Genomic DNA, 20,006 nt, shown 5'->3' with positions numbered 1-20,006 from the left:
AAGTAGGTGCTGTGGCTAAGTGGTTAAAGCGCCTGTCTCGTAAACAGGAAATACTGAGTTCAAATCTCAGCAGCACCTTATTATTGGTCCTTACATGTAAAAATAATTTTCATCACGCAAATGTTTGATACATTTTAAAAAGAAAAGTGTTGTTCTGTGAACATTAGAATGGGTCATCTTAAATTGAAAAACAAAAAAAGTGGTATTGTGAAGATTTTCAAAGTAATGCTTTGAATGAAAAAGGGAAAAAAGAGTGACAAAGAGCAAAATAGAGATGAAAAATCATTCTAGAGTTGAAATCAAGTAATGCATTCTTAAAGAAGGCATAATTAAAACATTTATGAACAGGATAAGCAATATATCAATGAGGTGTTTATCAATAGGATCAGTATCCTCGTCTAAAGTAGTTGAGTAGAGCGTTTTCTGAACTGAGAAAGGATTATGAAAGTGAAAAACTCAGTATTCTCTTGAACACCATATGGCAAACTGTTCCTTAAAGCATTTTCAAGAGGGTGCTGTGGCTTAGCTGGTTAAAGCGCCTGTCTAGTAAATAGAAGATCCTGAGTTCAAATCTCAGCATTGCCTTGCTTTCCTCATTCTTAAATAAAAAACTATTTTCATTAATTCGTCCTGCGATTCAATTAAATTAGAAAAGTCTGATTTATTTTTCGGTTGAACAGATCATCTTAAACCTAATAAAAACTGAAAGTGTTTTCAATATTATAGTAACAATACTGTGATTGCAAAAATCAAAAAGGTATTTCAATGAGCAAGAGGCAGATGAAATATAACCCTAGATTTGAGCAATATTGATGAATATATGTAAAACACTTATTTATGAACTATTCAAAATATGGGATTGAGTTTAAAATGTGTTCTTTTTTAATACAACATAGCTATTCTTGTTTACAGATTAGGAATCCTTGCTTGTTTAACATTAGAATACTTATTAAGACACTTTAACACAGGCACAGAATTTGATCACCAATACTAAATTAATGATCCCTTCTGTTTCACTAAAATAGGTGCTGTGGCTAAGTGGTTAAAGCGCCTGTCTCGTAACCAGGAAATCCTGAGTTCAAATTTCAGCAGCACCTTATTATTGGTCCTTACATGTAAAAATAATTTTCATCACGCAAATGTTTAATACATTTTAAAAAGAAAAGAGTTGTTCTGTGAACATTAGAATGGGTCATCTTAAATTGAAAAACTAAAAAACGTGGTATTGTGAAGATTTTCAAAGTAATGCTTTGAATGAAAAACGGAAAAATGAGTGACAAAGAGCAAAATAGAGATAAAAAATCATTCTAGAGTTGAAATCAAGTAATGCATTCTTAAAGAAGGCATAATTAAAACATTTATGAACAGGATAAGCAATATATCAATGAGGTGTTTATCAATAGGATCAGTATCCTCGTCTAAAGTAGCTGAGTAGAGCGTTTTCTGAACTGAGAAATGATTATGAAAGTGAAAAACTCAGGATTCTCTTGAACATCATATGGCAAACTGTTCCTTAAAGCATTTTCAAGAGGGTGCTGTGGCTTAGCTGGTTAAAGTGCCTGTCTAGTAAACAGGAGATCCTGAGTTCAAATCTCAGCAGTGCCTTGCTTTCCTCATTCTTATATAAAAAACTATTTTTATTAAGTCGTCCTGCGATTCAATTCAATTAGAAAAGTCTGATTTATCTTTCGGTTGAACAGATCATCTTAAACCTAATAAAAACTGAAAGTGTTTTCAATATTATAGTAACAATACTGTGATTGCAAAATCAAAAAGGTATTTCAATGAGCAAGAGGCAGATGAAATATAACCCTAGAGTTGAGCAATATTGATGAATATATGTAAAACACTTATTTATGAACTATTCAAAATATGGGATTGAGTTTAAAATGTGTTCTTTTTTAATACAACATAGCTATTCTTGTTTACAGATTAGGAATCCTTGCTTGTTTAACATTAGAATACATATTAAGACACTTTAACACAGGCAAAGAATTTGATCACCAATACTAAATTAATGATCCCTTCTATATCCCTAAAGTAGGTGCTGTGGCTAAGTGGTTAAAGCGCCTGTCTCGTAAACAGGATATACTGAGATAATAATCTCAGCAGCACCTTATTATTGGTCCTTACATGTAAAAATAATTTTCATCACGCAAATGTTTAATACATTTTAAAAAGAAAAGTGTTGTTCTGTGAACATTAGAATGGGTCATCTTAAATTGAAAAACAAAAAAACGTGGTATTGTGAAGATTTTCAAAGTAATGCTTTGAATGAAAATGGATAAAAAGAGTGACAAAGAGCAAAATAGAGATGAAAAATCATTCTAGAGTTGAAATCAAGTAATGCATTCTTAAAGAACGCATAATTAAAACATTTATGAACAGGATAAGCAATATATCAATGAGGTGTTTATCAATAGGATCAGTATCCTCGTCTAAAGTAGTTGAGTAGAGCGTTTTCTGAACTGAGAAATGATTATGAAAGTGAAAAACTCAGCATTCTCTTGAACACCATATGGCAAACTGTTCCTTAAAGCATTTTCAAGAGGGTGCTGTGGCTTAGCTGGTTAAAGTGCCTGTCTAGTAAACAGAAGATCCTGAGTTCAAATCTCAGCAGTGCCTTGCTTTCCTCATTCTTAAATAAAAAACTATTTTCATTAATTCGTCCTGCGATTCAATTAAATTAGAAAAGTCTGATTTATCTTTCGGTTGAACAGTTCATCTTAAACCTAATAAAAACTGAAAGTGTTTTCAATATTATAGTAACAATACTGTGAATGCAAAATCAAAAAGGTATTTCAATGAGCAAGAGGCAGATGAAATATAACCCTAGATTTGAGCAATATTGATGAATATATGTAAAACACTTATTTATGAACTATTCAAAATATGGGATTGAGTTTAAAATGTGTTCTTTTTTAATACAACATAGCTATTCTTGTTTACAGATTAGGAATCCTTGCTTGTTTAACATTAGAATACATATTAAGACACTTTAACACAGGCACAGAATTTGATCACCAATACTAAATTAATGATCCCTTCTATATCGCTAAAGTAGGTACTCTGGCTAAGTCGTTAAAGTGCCTGTCTCGTAAACAGGAAATCCTGAGTTCAAATCTCAGCAGCACCTTATTATTGGTCCTTACATGTAAAAATAATTTTCATCACGCAAATGTTTAATACATTTTAAAAAGAAAAGTGTTGTTCTGTGAACATTAGACTGGGTCATCTTAAATTGAAAAACAAAAAAACGTGGTATTGTGAAGATTTTCAAAGTAATGCTTTGAATGGAAAAGGGAAAAAAGAGTGACAAAGAGCAAAATAGAGATAAAAAATCATTCTAGAGTTGAAATCAAGTAATGCATTCTTAAAGAAGGCATAATTAAAACATGTATGAACAGGATAAGCAATATATCAATGAGGTGTTTATCAATAGGATCAGTATCCTCGTCTAAAGTAGTTGAGTAGAGCGTTTTCTGAACTGAGAAATGATTATGAAAGTGAAAAACTCAGGATTCTCTTGAACACCATATGGCAAACTGTTCCTTAAAGCATTTTCAAGAGGGTGCTGTGGCTTAGCTGGTTAAAGCGCCTGTCTAGTAAACAGGAGATCCTGAGTTCAAATCTCAGCAGTGCCTTGCTTTCCTCATTCTTAAATAAAAAACTATTTTCATTAATTCGTCCTGCGATTCAATTAAATTAGAAAAGTCTGATTTATCTTTCGGTTGAACAGATCATCTTAAACCTAATAAAAACTGAAAGTGTTTTCAATATTATAGTAACAATACTGTGATTGCAAAATCAAAAAGGTATTTCAATGAGCAAGAGGCAGATGAAATATAACCCTAGATTTGAGCAATATTGATGAATATATGTAAAACACTTATTTATGAACTATTCAAAATATGGGATTGAGTTTAAAATGTGTTCTTTTTTAATACAACATAGCTATTCTTGTTTACAGATTAGGAATCCTTGGTTGTTTAACATTAGAATACATATTAAGACACTTTAACCCAGGCACAGAATTTGATCACCAATACTAAATTAATGATCCCTACTATATCGCTAAAGTAGGTGCTGTGGTTAAAGCGCCTGTCTCGTAAACAGGAAATCCTGAGTTAAAATCTCAACAGCACCTTATTATTGGTCCTTACATGTAAAAATAATTTTCATCACGCAAATGTTTAATACATTTTAAAAAGAAAAGAGTTGTTCTGTGAACATTAGAATGGGTCATCTTAAATTGAAAAACTAAAAAACGTGGTATTGTGAAGATTTTCAAAGTAATGCTTTGAATGAAAAACGGAAAAAAGAGTGATAAAGAGCAAAATAGAGATAAAAAATCATTCTAGAGTTGAAATCAAGTAATGCATTCTTAAAGAAGGCATAATTAAAACATTTATGAACAGGATAAGCAATATATCAATGAGGTGTTTATCAATAGGATCAGTATCCTCGCCTAAAGTAGTTGAGTAGAGCGTTTTCTGAACTGAGAAATGATTATGAAAGTGAAAAACTCAGGATTCTCTTGAACACCATATGGCAAACTGTTCCTTAAAGCATTTTCAAGTGGGTGCTGTGGCTTAGCTGGTTAAAGCGCCTGTCTAGTAAACAGGAGATCCTGAGTTCAAATCTCAGCAGTGCCTTGCTTTCCTCATTCTTAAATAAAAAACTATTTTCATTAATTCGTCCTGCGATTCAATTAAATTAGAAAAGTCTGATTTATCTTTCGTTTGAACAGATCATCTTAAACCTAATAAAAACTGAAAGTGTTTTCAATATTATAGTAACAATACTGTGATTGCAAAAATCAAAAAGGTATTTCAATGAGCAAGAGGCAGATGAAATATAACCCTAGATTTGAGCAATATTGATGAATATATGTAAAACACTTATTTATGAACTAATCAAAATATGGGATTGAGTTTAAAATGTGTTCTTTTTTAATACAACCTAGCTATTCTTGTTTACAGATTAGGAATCCTCGCTTGTTTAACATTAGAATACTTATTAAGACACTTTAACACAGGCACAGAATTTGATCACCAATACTAAATTAATGATCCATTCTGTATCACTAAAATAGGTGCTGTGGCTAAGTGGTTAAAGCGCCTGTCTCGTAACCTGGAAATCCTGAGTTCAAATCTCAGCAGCACTTTATTATTGGTCCTTACATGTAAAAATAATTTTCATCACGCAAATGTTTAATACATTTTAAAAAGAAAAGTGTTGTTCTGTGAACATTAGAATGGGTCATCTTAAATTGAAAAACAAAAAAACGTGGTATTGTGAAGATTTTCAAAGTAATGCTTTGAATGAAAATGGATAAAAAGAGTGACAAAGAGCAAAATAGAGATGAAAAATCATTCTAGAGTTGAAATCAAGTAATGCATTCTTAAAGAACGCATAATTAAAACATTTATGAACAGGATAAGCAATATATCAATGAGGTGTTTATGAATAGGATCAGTATCCTCGTCTAAACTATTTGAGTAGTGCGTTTTCTGAACTGAGAAATGATTATAAAAGTGAAAAACTCAGGATTCTCTTGAACACCATATGGCAAACTGTTCCTTAAAGCATTTTCAAGAGGGCTGTGGCTTAGCTGGTTAAAGCGCCTGTCTAGTAAACAGAAGATCCTGAGTTCAAATCTCAGCAGTGCCTTGCTTTCCTCATTCTTAAATAAAAAACTATTTTCATTAATTCGTCCTGCGATTCAATTAAATTAGAAATGTCTGATTTATCTTTCGGTTGAACAGATCATCTTAAACCTAATAAAAACTGAAAGTGTTTTCAATATTATAGTAACAATACTGTGAATGCAAAATCAAAAAGGTATTTCAATGAGCAAGAGGCAGATGAAATATAACCCTAGATTTGAGCAATATTGATGAATATATGTAAAACACTTATTTATGAACTATTCAAAATATGGGATTGAGTTTAAAATGTGTTCTTTTTTAATACAACATAGCTATTCTTGTTTACAGATTAGGAATCCTTGCTTGTTTAACATTAGAATACATATTAAGACACTTTAACACAGGCAAAGAATTTGATCACCAATACTAAATTAATGATCCCTTCTATATCCCTAAAGTAGGTGCTGTGGCTAAGTGGTTAAAGCGCCTGTCTCGTAAACAGGATATACTGAGTTCAAATCTCAGCAGCACCTTATTATTGGTCCTTACATGTAAAAATAATTTTCATCACGCAAATGTTTAATACATTTTAAAAAGAAAAGTGTTGTTCTGTGAACATTAGAATGGGTCATCTTAAATTGAAAAACAAAAAAACGTGGTATTGTGAAGATTTTCAAAGTAATGCTTTGAATGAAAATGGATAAAAAGAGTGACAAAGAGCAAAATAGAGATGAAAAATCATTCTAGAGTTGAAATCAAGTAATGCATTCTTAAAGAACGCATAATTAAAACATTTATGAACAGGATAAGCAATATATCAATGAGGTGTTTATCAATAGGATCAGTATCCTCGTCTAAAGTAGTTGAGTAGAGAGTTTTCTGAACTGAGAAATGATTATGAAAGTGAAAAACTCAGGATTCTCTTGAACACCATATGGCAAACTGTTCCTTAAAGCATTTTCAAGAGGGTGCTGTGGCTTAGCTGGTTAAAGCGCCTGTCTAGTAAACAGGAGATCCGGAGTTCGAATCTCAGCAGTGCCTTGCTTTCCTCATTCTTAAATAAAAAACTATTTTCATTAATTCGTCCTGCGATTCAATTAAATTAGAAAAGTCTGATTTATCTTTCGTTTGAACAGATCATCTTAAACCTAATAAAAACTGAAAGTGTTTTCAATATTATAGTAACAATACTGTGATTGCAAAAATCAAAAAGGTATTTCAATGAGCAAGAGGCAGATGAAATATAACCCTAGATTTGAGCAATATTGATGAATATATGTAAAACACTTATTTATGAACTAATCAAAATATGGGATTGAGTTTAAAATGTGTTCTTTTTTAATACAACCTAGCTATTCTTGTTTACACATTAGGAATCCTTGCTTGTTTAACATTAGAATACTTATTAAGACACTTTAACACAGGCACAGAATTTGATCACCAATACTAAATAATGATCCCTTCTGTATCACTAAAATAGGTGCTGTGGCTAAGTGGTTAAAGCGCCTGTCTCGTATCCTGGAAATCCTGAGTTCAAATCTCAGCAGCACCTTATTATTGGTCCTTACATGTAAAAATAATTTTCATCACGCAAATGTTTAATACATTTTAAAAAGAAAAGTGTTGTTCTGTGAACATTAGAATGGGTCATCTTAAATTGAAAAACAAAAAAACGTGGTATTGTGAAGATTTTCAAAGTAATGCTTTGAATGAAAATGGGAAAAAAGAGTGACAAAGAGCAAAATAGAGATGAAAAATCATTCTAGAGTTGAAATCAAGTAATGCGTTCTTAAAGAAGGCATAATTAAAACATTTATGAACAGGATAAGCAATATATCAATGAGGTGTTTATCAATAGGATCAGTATCCTCGTCTAAAGTAGTTGAGTAGAGCGTTTTCTGAACTGAGAAATGATTATGAAAGTGAAAAACTCAGGATTCTCTTGAACACCATATGGCAAACTGTTCCTTAAAGTATTTTCAAGAGGGTGCTGTGGCTTAGCTGGTTAAAGCGCCTGTCTAGTAAACAGGAGATCCTGAGTTCAAATCTCAGCAGTGCCTTGCTTTCCTCATTCTTAAATAAAAAACTATTTTCATTAATTCGTCCTGCGATTCAATTAAATTAGAAAAGTCTGATTTATCTTTCGGTTGAACAGATCATCTTAAACCTAATAAAAACTGAAAGTGTTTTCAATATTATAGTAACAATACTGTGATTGCAAAATCAAAAAGGTATTTCAATGAGCAAGAGGCAGATGAAATATAACCCTAGATTTGAGCAATATTGATGAATATATGTAAAACACCTATTTATGAACTATTCAAAATATGGGATTGAGTTTAAAATGTGTTCTTTTTTAATACAACATAGCTATTCTTGTTTACAGATTAGGAATCCTTGGTTGTTTAACATTAGAATACATATTAAGACACTTTAACCCAGGCACAGAATTTGATCACCAATACTAAATTAATGATCCCTACTATATTGCTAAAGTAGGTGCTGTGGTTAAAGCGCCTGTCTCGTAAACAGGAAATCCTGAGTTCAAATCTCAACAGCACCTTATTATTGGTCCTTACATGTAAAAATAATTTTCATCACGCAAATGTTTAATACATTTTAAAAAGAAAAGAGTTTTTCTGTGAACATTAGAATGGGTCATCTTAAATTGAAAAACTAAAAAACGTGGTATTGTGAAGATTTTCAAAGTAATGCTTTGAATGAAAAACGGAAAAAAGAGTGATAAAGAGCAAAATAGAGATAAAAAATCATTCTAGAGTTGAAATCAAGTAATCCATTGTTAAAGAAGGCATAATTAAAACATTTATGAACAGGATAAGCAATATATCAATGAGGTGTTTATCAATAGGATCAGTATCCTCGTCTAAAGTAGTTGAGTAGAGCGTTTTCTGAACTGAGAAATGATTATGAAAGTGAAAAACTCAGGATTCTCTTGAACACCATATGGCAAACTGTTCCTTAAAGCATTTTCAAGAGGGTGCTGTGGCTTAGCTGGTTAAAGCGCCTGTCTAGTAAACAGGAGATCCGGAGTTCGAATCTCAGCAGTGCCTTGCTTTCCTCATTCTTAAATAAAAAACTATTTTCATTAATTCGTCCTGCGATTCAATTAAATTAGAAAAGTCTGATTTATCTTTCGTTTGAACAGATCATCTTAAACCTAATAAAAACTGAAAGTGTTTTCAATATTATAGTAACAATACTGTGATTGCAAAAATCAAAAAGGTATTTTAATGAGCAAGAGGCAGATGAAATATAACCCTAGATTTGAGCAATATTGATGAATATATGTAAAACACTTATTTATGAACTAATCAAAATATGGGATTGAGTTTAAAATGTGTTCTTTTTTAATACAACCTAGCTATTCTTGTTTACAGATTAGGAATCCTCGCTTGTTTAACATTAGAATACTTATTAAGACACTTTAACACAGGCACAGAATTTGATCACCAATACTAAATTAATGATCCCTTCTGTATCACTAAAATAGGTGCTGTGGCTAAGTGGTTAAAGCGCCTGTCTCGTAACCTGGAAATCCTGAGTTCAAATCTCAGCAGCACTTTATTATTGGTCCTTACATGTAAAAATAATTTTCATCACGCAAATGTTTAATACATTTTAAAAAGAAAAGTGTTGTTCTGTGAACATTAGAATGGGTCATCTTAAATTGAAAAACAAAAAAACATGCTATTGTGAAGATTTTCAAAGTAATGCTTTGAATGAAAAAGGGAAAAAAGAGTGACAAAGAGCAAAATAGAGATAAAAAATCATTCTAGAGTTGAATTCAAGTAATGCATTCTTAAAGAAGGCATAATTAAAACATTTATGTACAGGATAAGCAATATATCAATGAGGTGTTTATGAATAGGATCAGTATCCTCGTCTAAACTATTTGAGTAGTGCGTTTTCTGAACTGAGAAATGATTATAAAAGTGAAAAACTCAGGTTTCTCTTGAACACCATATGGCAAACTGTTCCTTAAAGCATTTTCAAGAGGGTGCTGTGGCTTAGCTGGTTAAAGCGCCTGTCTAGTAAACAGGCGATCCTGAGTTCAAATCTCAGCAGTGCCTTGCTTTCCTCATTCTTATATAAAAAACTATTTTCATTAAGTCGTCCTGCGATTCAATTCAATTAGAAAAGTCTGATTTATCTTTCGGTTGAACAGATCATCTTAAACCTAATAAAAACTGAAAGTGTTTTCAATATTATAGTAACAATACTGTGATTGCAAAATCAAAAAGGTATTTCAATGAGCAAGAGGCAGATGAAATATAACCCTAGATTTGAGCAATATTGATGAATATATGTAAAACACTTATTTATGAACTATTCAAAATAGGGGATTGAGTTTAAAATGTGTTCTTTTTTAATACAACATAGCTATTCTTGTATACAGATTAGGAATCCTTGCTTGTTTAAGATTAGAATACATATTAAGACACTTTAACACAGGCACAGAATTTGATCACCAATACTAAATTAATGATCCCTTCTATATCCCTAAAGTAGGTGCTGTGGCTAAGTGGTTAAAGCGCCTGTCTCGTAAACAGGAAATACTGAGTTCAAATCTCAGCAGCACCTTATTATTGGTCCTTACATGTAAAAATAATTTTCATCACGCAAATGTTTAATACATTTTAAAAAGAAAAGTGTTGTTCTGTGAACATTAGAATGGGTCATCTTAAATTGAAAAACAAAAAAACGTGGTATTGTGAAGATTTTCAAAGTAATGCTTTGAATGAAAATGGGAAAAAAGAGTGACAAAGAGCAAAATAGAGATGAAAAATCATTCTAGAGTTGAAATCAAGTAATGCGTTCTTAAAGAAGGCATAATTAAAACATTTATGAACAGGATAAGCAATATATCAATGAGGTGTTTATCAATAGGATCAGTATCCTCGTCTAAAGTAGTTGAGTAGAGCGTTCTCTGAACTGAGAAATGATTATGAAAGTGAAAAACTCAGGATTCTCTTGAACACCATATGGCAAACTGTTCCTTAAAGTATTTTCAAGAGGGTGCTGTGGCTTAGCTGGTTAAAGCGCCTGTCTAGTAAACAGGAGATCCTGAGTTCAAATCTCAGCAGTGCCTTGCTTTCCTCATTCTTAAATAAAAAACTATTTTCATTAATTCGTCCTGCGATTCAATTAAATTAGAAAAGTCTGATTTATCTTTCGGTTGAACAGATCATCTTAAACCTAATAAAAACTGAAAGTGTTTTCAATATTATAGTAACAATACTGTGATTGCAAAATCAAAAAGGTATTTCAATGAGCAAGAGGCAGATGAAATATAACCCTAGATTTGAGCAATATTGATGAATATATGTAAAACACCTATTTATGAACTATTCAAAATATGGGATTGAGTTTAAAATGTGTTCTTTTTTAATACAACATAGCTATTCTTGTTTACAGATTAGGAATCCTTGGTTGTTTAACATTAGAATACATATTAAGACATTTTAACCCAGGCACAGAATTTGATCACCAATACTAAATTAATGATCCCTACTATATCGCTAAAGTAGGTGCTGTGGTTAAAGCGCCTGTCTCGTAAACAGGAAATCCTGAGTTCAAATCTCAACAGCACCTTATTATTGGCCCTTACATGTAAAAATAATTTTCATCACGCAAATGTTTAATACATTTTAAAAAGAAAAGAGTTTTTCTGTGAACATTAGAATGGGTCATCTTAAATTGAAAAACTAAAAAACGTGGTATTGTGAAGATTTTCAAAGTAATGCTTTGAATGAAAAACGGAAAAAAGAGTGATAAAGAGCAAAATAGAGATAAAAAATCATTCTAGAGTTGAAATCAAGTAATCCATTGTTAAAGAAGGCATAATTAAAACATTTATGAACAGGATAAGCAATATATCAATGAGGTGTTTATCAATAGGATCAGTATCCTCGTCTAAAGTAGTTGAGTAGAGCGTTTTCTGAACTGAGAAATGATTATGAAAGTGAAAAACTCAGGATTCTCTTGAACACCATATGGCAAACTGTTCCTTAAAGCATTTTCAAGAGGGTGCTGTGGCTTAGCTGGTTAAAGCGCCTGTCTAGTAAACAGGAGATCCTGAGTTCAAATCTCAGCAGTGCCTTGCTTTCCTCATTCTTAAATAAAAAACTATTTTCATTAATTCGTCCTGCGATTCAATTAAATTAGAAAAGTCTGATTTATCTTTCGTTTGAACAGATCATCTTAAACCTAATAAAAACTGAAAGTGTTTTCAATATTATAGTAACAATACTGTGATTGCAAAAATCAAAAAGGTATTTTAATGAGCAAGAGGCAGATGAAATATAACCCTAGATTTGAGCAATATTGATGAATATATGTAAAACACTTATTTATGAACTAATCAAAATATGGGATTGAGTTTAAAATGTGTTCTTTTTTAATACAACCTAGCTATTCTTGTTTACAGATTAGGAATCCTCGCTTGTTTAACATTAGAATACTTATTAAGACACTTTAACACAGGCACAGAATTTGATCACCAATACTAAATTAATGATCCCTTCTGTATCACTAAAATAGGTGCTGTGGCTAAGTGGTTAAAGCGCCTGTCTCGTAACCTGGAAATCCTGAGTTCAAATCTCAGCAGCACTTTATTATTGGTCCTTACATGTAAAAATAATTTTCATCACGCAAATGTTTAATACATTTTAAAAAGAAAAGTGTTGTTCTGTGAACATTAGAATGGGTCATCTTAAATTGAAAAACAAAAAAACATGCTATTGTGAAGATTTTTAAAGTAATGCTTTGAATGAAAAAGGGAAAAAAGAGTGACAAAGAGAAAATAGAGATAAAAAATCATTCTAGAGTTGAATTCAAGTAATGCATTCTTAAAGAAGGCATAATTAAAACATTTATGAACAGGATAAGCAATATATCAATGAGGTGTTTATGAATAGGATCAGTATCCTCGTCTAAACTATTTGAGTAGTGCGTTTTCTGAACTGAGAAATGATTATAAAAGTGAAAAACTCAGGTTTCTCTTGAACACCATATGGCAAACTGTTCCTTAAAGCATTTACAAGAGGGTGCTGTGGCTTAGCTGGTTAAAGCGCCTGTCTAGTAAACAGGCGATCCTGAGTTCAAATCTCAGCAGTGCCTTGCTTTCCTCATTCTTATATAAAAAACTATTTTCATTAAGTCGTCCTGCGATTCAATTCAATTAGAAAAGTCTGATTTATCTTTCGGTTGAACAGATCATCTTAAACCTAATAAAAACTGAAAGTGTTTTCAATATTATAGTAACAATACTGTGATTGCAAAAATCAAAAAGGTATTTCAATGAGCAAGAGGCAGATGAAATATAACCCTAGATTTGAGCAATATTGATGAATATATGTAAAACACTTATTTATGAACTAATCAAAATATGGGATTGAGTTTAAAATGTGTTCTTTTTTAATACAACCTAGCTATTCTTGTTTACAGATTAGGAATCCTTGCTTGTTTAACATTAGAATACTTATTAAGACACTTTAACACAGGCACAGAATTTGATCACCAATACTAAATTAATGATCCCTTCTGTATCACTAAAATAGGTGCTGTGGCTAAGTGGTTAAAGCGCCTGTCTCGTATCCTGGAAATCCTGAGTTCAAATCTCAGCAGCACCTTATTATTGGTCCTTACATGTAAAAATAATTTTCATCACGCAAATGTTTAATACATTTTAAAAAGAAAAGTGTTGTTCTGTGAACATTAGAATGGGTCATCTTAAATTGAAAAACAAAAAAACATGCTATTGTGAAGATTTTCAAAGTAATGCTTTGAATGAAAAAGGGAAAAAAGAGTGACAAAGAGCAAAATAGAGATAAAAAATCATTCTAGAGTTGAATTCAAGTAATGCATTCTTAAAGAAGGCATAATTAAAACATTTATGAACAGGATAAGCAATATATCAATGAGGTGTTTATGAATAGGATCAGTATCCTCGTCTAAACTATTTGAGTAGTGCGTTTTCTGAACTGAGAAATAATTATAAAAGTGAAAAACTCAGGTTTCTCTTGAACACCATATGGCAAACTGTTCCTTAAAGCATTTTCAAGAGGGTGCTGTGGCTTAGCTGGTTAAAGCGCCTGTCTAGTAAACAGGCGATCCTGAGTTCAAATCTCAGCAGTGCCTTGCTTTCCTCATTCTTATATAAAAAACTATTTTCATTAAGTCGTCCTGCGATTCAATTCAATTAGAAAAGTCTGATTTATCTTTCGGTTGAACAGATCATCTTAAACCTAATAAAAACTGAAAGTGTTTTCAATATTATAGTAACAATACTGTGATTGCAAAATCAAAAAGGTATTTCAATGAGCAAGAGGCAGATGAAATATAACCCTAGATTTGAGCAATATTGATGAATATATGTAAAACACTTATTTATGAACTATTCAAAATATGGGATTGAGTTTAAAATGTGTTCTTTTTTAATACAACATAGCTATTCTTGTTTACAGATTAGGAATCCTTGGTTGTTTAACATTAGAATACATATTAAGACACTTTAACCCAGGCACAGAATTTGATCACCAATACTAAATTAATGATCCCTACTATATCGCTAAAGTAGGTGCTGTGGCTAAGTGGTTAAAGCGCCTGTCTCGTAAACAGGAAATCCTGAGTTCAAATCTCAGCAGCACCTTATTATTGGTCCTTACATGTAAAAATAATTTTCATCACGCAAATGTTTAATACATTTTAAAAAGAAAAGAGTTGTTCTGTGAACATTAGAATGGGTCATCTTAAATTGAAAAACTAAAAAATGTGGTATTGTGAAGATTTTCAAAGTAATGCTTTGAATGAAAAACGGAAAAAAGAGTGACAAAGAGCAAAATAGAGATAAAAAATCATTCTAGAGTTGAAATCAAGTAATGCATTCTTAAAGAAGGCATAATTAAAACATGTATGAACAGGATAAGCAATATATCAATGAGGTGTTTATCAATAGGATCAGTATCCTCGTCTAAAGTAGTTGAGTAGAGCGTTTTCTGAACTGAGAAATGATTATGAAAGTGAAAAACTCAGGATTCTCTTGAACACCATATGGCAAACTGTTCCTTAAAGCATTTTCAAGAGGGGCTGTGGCTTAGCTGGTTAAAGCGCCTGTCTAGTAAACAGAAGATCCTGACTTCAAATCTCAGCAGTGCCTTGCTTTCCTCATTCTTAAATAAAAAACTATTTTCATTAATTCGTCCTGCGATTCAATTAAATTAGAAAAGTCTGATTTATCTTTCGGTTGAACAGATCATCTTAAACCTAATAAAAACTGAAAGTGTTTTCAATATTATAGTAACAATACTGTGAATGCAAAATCAAAAAGGTATTTCAATGAGCAAGAGGCAGATGAAATATAACCCTAGATTTGAGCAATATTGATGAATATATGTAAAACACTTATTTATGAACTATTCAAAATATGGGATTGAGTTTAAAATGTGTTCTTTTTTAATACAACATAGCTATTCTTGTTTACAGATTAGGAATCCTTGGTTGTTTAACATTAGAATACATATTAACACACTTTAACCCAGGCACAGAATTTGATCACCAATACTAAATTAATGATCCCTACTATATCGCTAAAGTAGGTGCTGTGGCTAAGTGGTTAAAGCGCTTGTCTCGTAAACAGGAAATCCTGAGTTCAAATCTCAGCAGCACCTTATTATTGGTCCTTACATGTAAAAATAATTTTCATCACGCAAATGTTTAATACATTTTAAAAAGAAAAGAGTTGTTCTGTGAACATTAGAATGGGTCATCTTAAATTGAAAAACAAAAAAACATGGTATTGTGAAGATTTTCAAAGTAATGCTTTGAATGAAAAAGGGAAAAAAGAGTGACAAAGAGCAAAATAGAGATAAAAAATCATTCTAGAGTTGAATTCAAGTAATGCATTCTTAAAGAAGGCATAATTAAAACATTTATGAACAGGATAAGCAATATATCAATGAGGTGTTTATGAATAGGATCAGTATCCTCGTCTAAACTATTTGAGTAGTGCGTTTCTGAACTGAGAAATGATTATGAAAGTGAAAAACTCAGGATTCTCTTGAACACCATATGGCAAACTGTTCCTTAAAGCATTTTCAAGAGGGTGCTGTGGCTTAGCTGGTTAAAGCGCCTGTCTAGTAAACAGGAGATCCTGAGTTCAAATTTCAGCAGTGCCTTGCTTTCCTCATTCTTAAATAAAAAACTATTTTCATTAATTCGTCCTGCGATTCAATTAAATTAGAAAAGTCTGATTTATCTTTCGGTTGAACAGATCATCTTAAACCTAATAAAAACTGAAAGTGTTTTCAATATTATAGTAACAATACTGTGATTGCAAAAATCAAAAAGGTATTTCAATGAGCAAGAGGCAGATGAAATATAACCCTAGATTTGAGCAATATTGATGAATATATGTAAAACACTTATTTATGAACTAATCAAAATATGGGATTGAGTTTAAAATGTGTTCTTTTTTAATACAACATAGCTATTCTTGTTTACAGATTAGGAATCCTTGCTTGTTTAACATTAGAATACTTATTAAGACACTTTAACACAGGCACAGAATTTGATCACCAATACTAAATTAATTATCCCTTCTGTATCACTAAAATAGGTGCTGTGGCTAAGTAGTTAAAGCGCCTGTCTCGTAACCTGGAAATCCTGAGTTCAAATCTCAGCAGCACCTTATTATTGGTCCTTACATGTAAAAATATTTTTCATCACGCAAATGTTTAATACATTTTAAAAAGAAAAGTGTTGTTCTGTGAACATTAGAATGGGTCATCTTAAATTGAAAAACAAAAAAACATGCTATTGTGAAGATTTTCAAAGTAATGCTTTGAATGAAAAAGGGAAAAAAGAGTGACAAAGAGCAAAATAGAGATAAAAAATCATTCTAGAGTTGAATTCAAGTAATGCATTCTTAAAGAAGGCATAATTAAAACATTTATGAACAGGATAAGCAATATATCAATGAGGTGTTTATGAATAGGATCAGTATCCTCGTCTAAACTATTTGAGTAGTGCGTTTTCTGAACTGAGAAATGATTATGAAAGTGAAAAACTCAGGTTTCTCTTGAACACCATATGGCAAACTGTTCCTTAAAGCATTTTCAAGAGGGTGCTGTGGCTTAGCTGGTTAAAGCGCCTGTCTAGTAAACAGGAGATCCTGAGTTCAAATCTCAGCAGTGCCTTGCTTTCCTCATTCTTATATAAAAAACTATTTTCATTAAGTCGTCCTGCGATTCAATTCAATTAGAAAAGTCTGATTTATCTTTCGGTTGAACAGATCATCTTAAACCTAATAAAAACTGAAAGTGTTTTCAATATTATAGTAACAATACTGTGATTGCAAAATCAAAAAGGTATTTCAATGAGCAAGAGGCAGATGAAATATAACCCTAGATTTGAGCAATATTGATGAATATATGTAAAACACTTATTTATGAACTATTCAAAATATGGGATTGAGTTTAAAATGTGTTCTTTTTTAATACAACATAGCTATTCTTGTTTACAGATTAGGAATCCTTGCTTGTTTATCATTAGAATACATATTAAGACACTTTAACACAGGCACAGAATTTGATCACCAATACTAAATTAATGATCCCTTCTATATCCCTAAAGTAGGTGCTGTGGCTAAGTGGTTAAAGCGCCTGTCTCGTAAACAGGAAATACTGAGTTCAAATCTCAGCAGCACCTTATTATTGGTTCTTACATGTAAAAATAATTTTCATCACGCAAATGTTTAATACATTTTAAAAAGAAAAGTGTTGTTCTGTGAACATTAGAATGGGTCATCTTAAATTGAAAAACAAAAAAACGTGGTATTGTGAAGATTTTCAAAGTAATGCTTTGAATGAAAATGGGAAAAAAGAGTGACAAAGAGCAAAATAGAGATGAAAAATCATTCTAGAGTTGAAATCAAGTAATACATTCTTAAAGAAGGCATAATTAAAACATTTATGAACAGGATAAGCAATATATCAATGAGGTGTTTATCAATAGGATCAGTATCCTCGTCTAAAGTAGTTGAGTAGAGCGTTTTCTGAACTGAGAAATGATTATGAAAGTGAAAAACTCAGGATTCTCTTGAACACCATATGGCAAACTGTTCCTTAAAGCATTTTCAAGAGGGTGCTGTGGCTTAGCTGGTTAAAGCGCCTGTCTAGTAAACAGAAGATCCTGAGTTCAAATCTCAGCCTTGCTTTCCTCATTCTTAAATAAAAAACTATTTTCATTAATTCGTCCTGCGATTCAATTAAATTAGAAAAGTTTGATTTATCTTTCGGTTGAACAGATCATCTTAAACCTAATAAAAACTGAAAGTGTTTTCAATATTATAGTAACAATACTGTGAATGCAAAATCAAAAAGGTATTTCAATGAGCAAGAGGCAGATGAAATATAACCCTAGATTTGAGCAATATTGATGAATATATGTAAAACACTTATTTATGAACTATTCAAAATATGGGATTGAGTTTAAAATGTGTTCTTTTTTAATACAACATAGCTATTCTTGTTTACAGATTAGGAATCCTTGCTTGTTTAACATTAGAATACATATTAAGACACTTTAACCCAGGCACAGAATTTGATCACCAATACTAAATGAATGATCCCTACTATATCGCTAAAGTAGGAGCTGTGGCTAAGTGGTTAAAGCGCCTGTCTCGTAAACAGGAAATCCTGAGTTCAAATCTCAGCAGCACCTTATTATTGGTCCTTACATGTAAAAATAATTTTCATCACGCAAATGTTTAATACATTTTAAAAAGAAAAGAGTTGTTCTGTGAACATTAGAATGGGTCATCTTAAATTGAAAAACTAAAAAACGTGGTATTGTGAAGATTTTCAAAGTAATGCTTTGAATGAAAAACGGAAAAAAGAGTGACAAAGAGCAAAATAGAGATAAAAAATCATTCTAGAGTTGAAATCAAGTAATGCATTCTTAAAGAAGGCATAATTAAAACATTTATGAACAGGATAAGCAATATATCAATGAGTTGTTTATCAATAGGATCAGTATCCTCGTCTAAAGTAGTTGAGTAGAGCGTTTTCTGAACTGAGAAATGATTATGAAAGTGAAAAACTCAGGATTCTCTTGAACACCATATGGCAAACTGTTCCTTAAAGCATTATCAAGAGGGTGCTGTGGCTTAGCTGGTTAAAGCGCCTGTCTAGTAAACAGGAGATCCTGAGTTCGAATCTCAGCAGTGCCTTGCTTTCCTCATTCTTAAATAAAAAACTATTTTCATTAATTCGTCCTGCGATTCAATTAAATTCGAAAAGTCTGATTTATCTTTTGTTTGAACAGATCATCTTAAACCTAATAAAAACTGAAAGTGTTTTCAATATTATAGTAACAATACTGTGATTGCAAAAATCAAAAAGGTATTTCAATGAGCAAGAGGCAGATGAAATATAACCCTAGATTTGAGCAATATTGATGAATATATGTAAAACACTTATTTATGAACTAATCAAAATATGGGATTGAGTTTAAAATGTGTTCTTTTTTAATACAACCTAGCTATTCTTGTTTACAGATTAGGAATCCTTGCTTGTTTAACATTAGAATACTTATTAAGACACTTTAACACAGGCACAGAATTTGATCACCAATACTAAATTAATGATCCCTTCTGTATCACTAAAATAGGTGCTGTGGCTAAGTGGTTAAAGTGCCTGTCTCGTATCCTGGAAATACTGAGTTCAAATCTCAGCAGCACCTTTTTATTGGTCCTTACATGTAAAAATAATTTTCATCACGCAAATGTTTGAAACATTTTAAAAAGAAAATTGTTGTTCTGTGAACATTAGAATGGGCCATCTTAAATTGAAAAACAAAAAAACGTGGTATTGTGAAGATTTACAAAGTAATGCTTTGAATGAAAATGGGAAAAAAGAGTGACAAAGATCAAAATAGAGATGAAAAATCATTCTAGAGTTGAAATCAAGTAATGCATTCTTAAAGAAGGCATAATTAAAACATTTATGAACAGGATAAGCAATATATCAATGAGGTGTTTATGAATAGGATCAGTATCCTCGTCTAAACTATTTGAGTAGTGCGTTTTCTGAACTGAGAAATGATTATGAAAGTGAAAAACTCAGGTTTCTCTTGAACACCATATGGCAAACTGTTCCTTAAAGCATTTTCAAGAGGGGCTGTGGCTTAGCTGGTTAAAGCGCCTGTCTAGTAAACAGAAGATCCTGAGTTCAAATCTCAGCAGTGCCTTGCTTTCCTCATTCTTAAATAAAAAACTATTTTCATTAATTCGTCCTGCGATTCAATTAAATTAGAAAAGTCTGATTTATCTTTCGG

At 31.6% G+C, this 20,006-nt stretch overlaps 18 non-coding genes across 18 annotated transcripts; all 18 read left to right on the top strand.

The window, feature by feature from the left end:
• The first annotated feature begins 5 nt into the window (after nt 1-5).
• TRNAT-CGU (transfer RNA threonine (anticodon CGU)) lies at nt 6-78 on the top strand. The gene has a single exon. It is a non-coding gene; the product is annotated as a tRNA-Thr (tRNA).
• Nucleotides 79-1,531: 1,453 nt separating this feature from the next.
• TRNAT-AGU (transfer RNA threonine (anticodon AGU)) lies at nt 1,532-1,605 on the top strand. The gene has a single exon. It is a non-coding gene; the product is annotated as a tRNA-Thr (tRNA).
• A 1,965-nt stretch (nt 1,606-3,570) lies between these two features.
• Nucleotides 3,571-3,644, top strand: TRNAT-AGU (transfer RNA threonine (anticodon AGU)). Its single transcript has one exon. It is a non-coding gene; the product is annotated as a tRNA-Thr (tRNA).
• Nucleotides 3,645-4,581: 937 nt separating this feature from the next.
• TRNAT-AGU (transfer RNA threonine (anticodon AGU)) lies at nt 4,582-4,655 on the top strand. The gene has a single exon. It is a non-coding gene; the product is annotated as a tRNA-Thr (tRNA).
• Nucleotides 4,656-6,111: 1,456 nt separating this feature from the next.
• On the top strand, nt 6,112-6,184 carry TRNAT-CGU (transfer RNA threonine (anticodon CGU)). Its single transcript has one exon. It is a non-coding gene; the product is annotated as a tRNA-Thr (tRNA).
• A 1,453-nt stretch (nt 6,185-7,637) lies between these two features.
• Nucleotides 7,638-7,711, top strand: TRNAT-AGU (transfer RNA threonine (anticodon AGU)). Its single transcript has one exon. It is a non-coding gene; the product is annotated as a tRNA-Thr (tRNA).
• A 1,957-nt stretch (nt 7,712-9,668) lies between these two features.
• TRNAT-AGU (transfer RNA threonine (anticodon AGU)) lies at nt 9,669-9,742 on the top strand. Its single transcript has one exon. It is a non-coding gene; the product is annotated as a tRNA-Thr (tRNA).
• A 438-nt stretch (nt 9,743-10,180) lies between these two features.
• TRNAT-CGU (transfer RNA threonine (anticodon CGU)) lies at nt 10,181-10,253 on the top strand. The gene has a single exon. It is a non-coding gene; the product is annotated as a tRNA-Thr (tRNA).
• A 434-nt stretch (nt 10,254-10,687) lies between these two features.
• On the top strand, nt 10,688-10,761 carry TRNAT-AGU (transfer RNA threonine (anticodon AGU)). Its single transcript has one exon. It is a non-coding gene; the product is annotated as a tRNA-Thr (tRNA).
• Nucleotides 10,762-11,698: 937 nt separating this feature from the next.
• On the top strand, nt 11,699-11,772 carry TRNAT-AGU (transfer RNA threonine (anticodon AGU)). The gene has a single exon. It is a non-coding gene; the product is annotated as a tRNA-Thr (tRNA).
• Nucleotides 11,773-12,717: 945 nt separating this feature from the next.
• TRNAT-AGU (transfer RNA threonine (anticodon AGU)) lies at nt 12,718-12,791 on the top strand. Its single transcript has one exon. It is a non-coding gene; the product is annotated as a tRNA-Thr (tRNA).
• A 946-nt stretch (nt 12,792-13,737) lies between these two features.
• TRNAT-AGU (transfer RNA threonine (anticodon AGU)) lies at nt 13,738-13,811 on the top strand. The gene has a single exon. It is a non-coding gene; the product is annotated as a tRNA-Thr (tRNA).
• Nucleotides 13,812-14,249: 438 nt separating this feature from the next.
• On the top strand, nt 14,250-14,322 carry TRNAT-CGU (transfer RNA threonine (anticodon CGU)). Its single transcript has one exon. It is a non-coding gene; the product is annotated as a tRNA-Thr (tRNA).
• A 945-nt stretch (nt 14,323-15,267) lies between these two features.
• On the top strand, nt 15,268-15,340 carry TRNAT-CGU (transfer RNA threonine (anticodon CGU)). Its single transcript has one exon. It is a non-coding gene; the product is annotated as a tRNA-Thr (tRNA).
• Nucleotides 15,341-16,793: 1,453 nt separating this feature from the next.
• Nucleotides 16,794-16,867, top strand: TRNAT-AGU (transfer RNA threonine (anticodon AGU)). Its single transcript has one exon. It is a non-coding gene; the product is annotated as a tRNA-Thr (tRNA).
• Nucleotides 16,868-17,305: 438 nt separating this feature from the next.
• TRNAT-CGU (transfer RNA threonine (anticodon CGU)) lies at nt 17,306-17,378 on the top strand. Its single transcript has one exon. It is a non-coding gene; the product is annotated as a tRNA-Thr (tRNA).
• A 941-nt stretch (nt 17,379-18,319) lies between these two features.
• Nucleotides 18,320-18,392, top strand: TRNAT-CGU (transfer RNA threonine (anticodon CGU)). The gene has a single exon. It is a non-coding gene; the product is annotated as a tRNA-Thr (tRNA).
• A 434-nt stretch (nt 18,393-18,826) lies between these two features.
• Nucleotides 18,827-18,900, top strand: TRNAT-AGU (transfer RNA threonine (anticodon AGU)). The gene has a single exon. It is a non-coding gene; the product is annotated as a tRNA-Thr (tRNA).
• Nucleotides 18,901-20,006: the final 1,106 nt, after the last annotated feature.

The sequence above is a fragment of the Triturus cristatus genome, chromosome 8 (genome assembly GCF_964204655.1).
Source record: "Triturus cristatus chromosome 8, aTriCri1.1, whole genome shotgun sequence".
NCBI classification, from domain to species: domain Eukaryota; kingdom Metazoa; phylum Chordata; class Amphibia; order Caudata; family Salamandridae; genus Triturus; species Triturus cristatus.
Note: the sequence above shows the minus strand (reverse complement) of the source record. Positions and strands in the feature narration are given on the sequence as shown.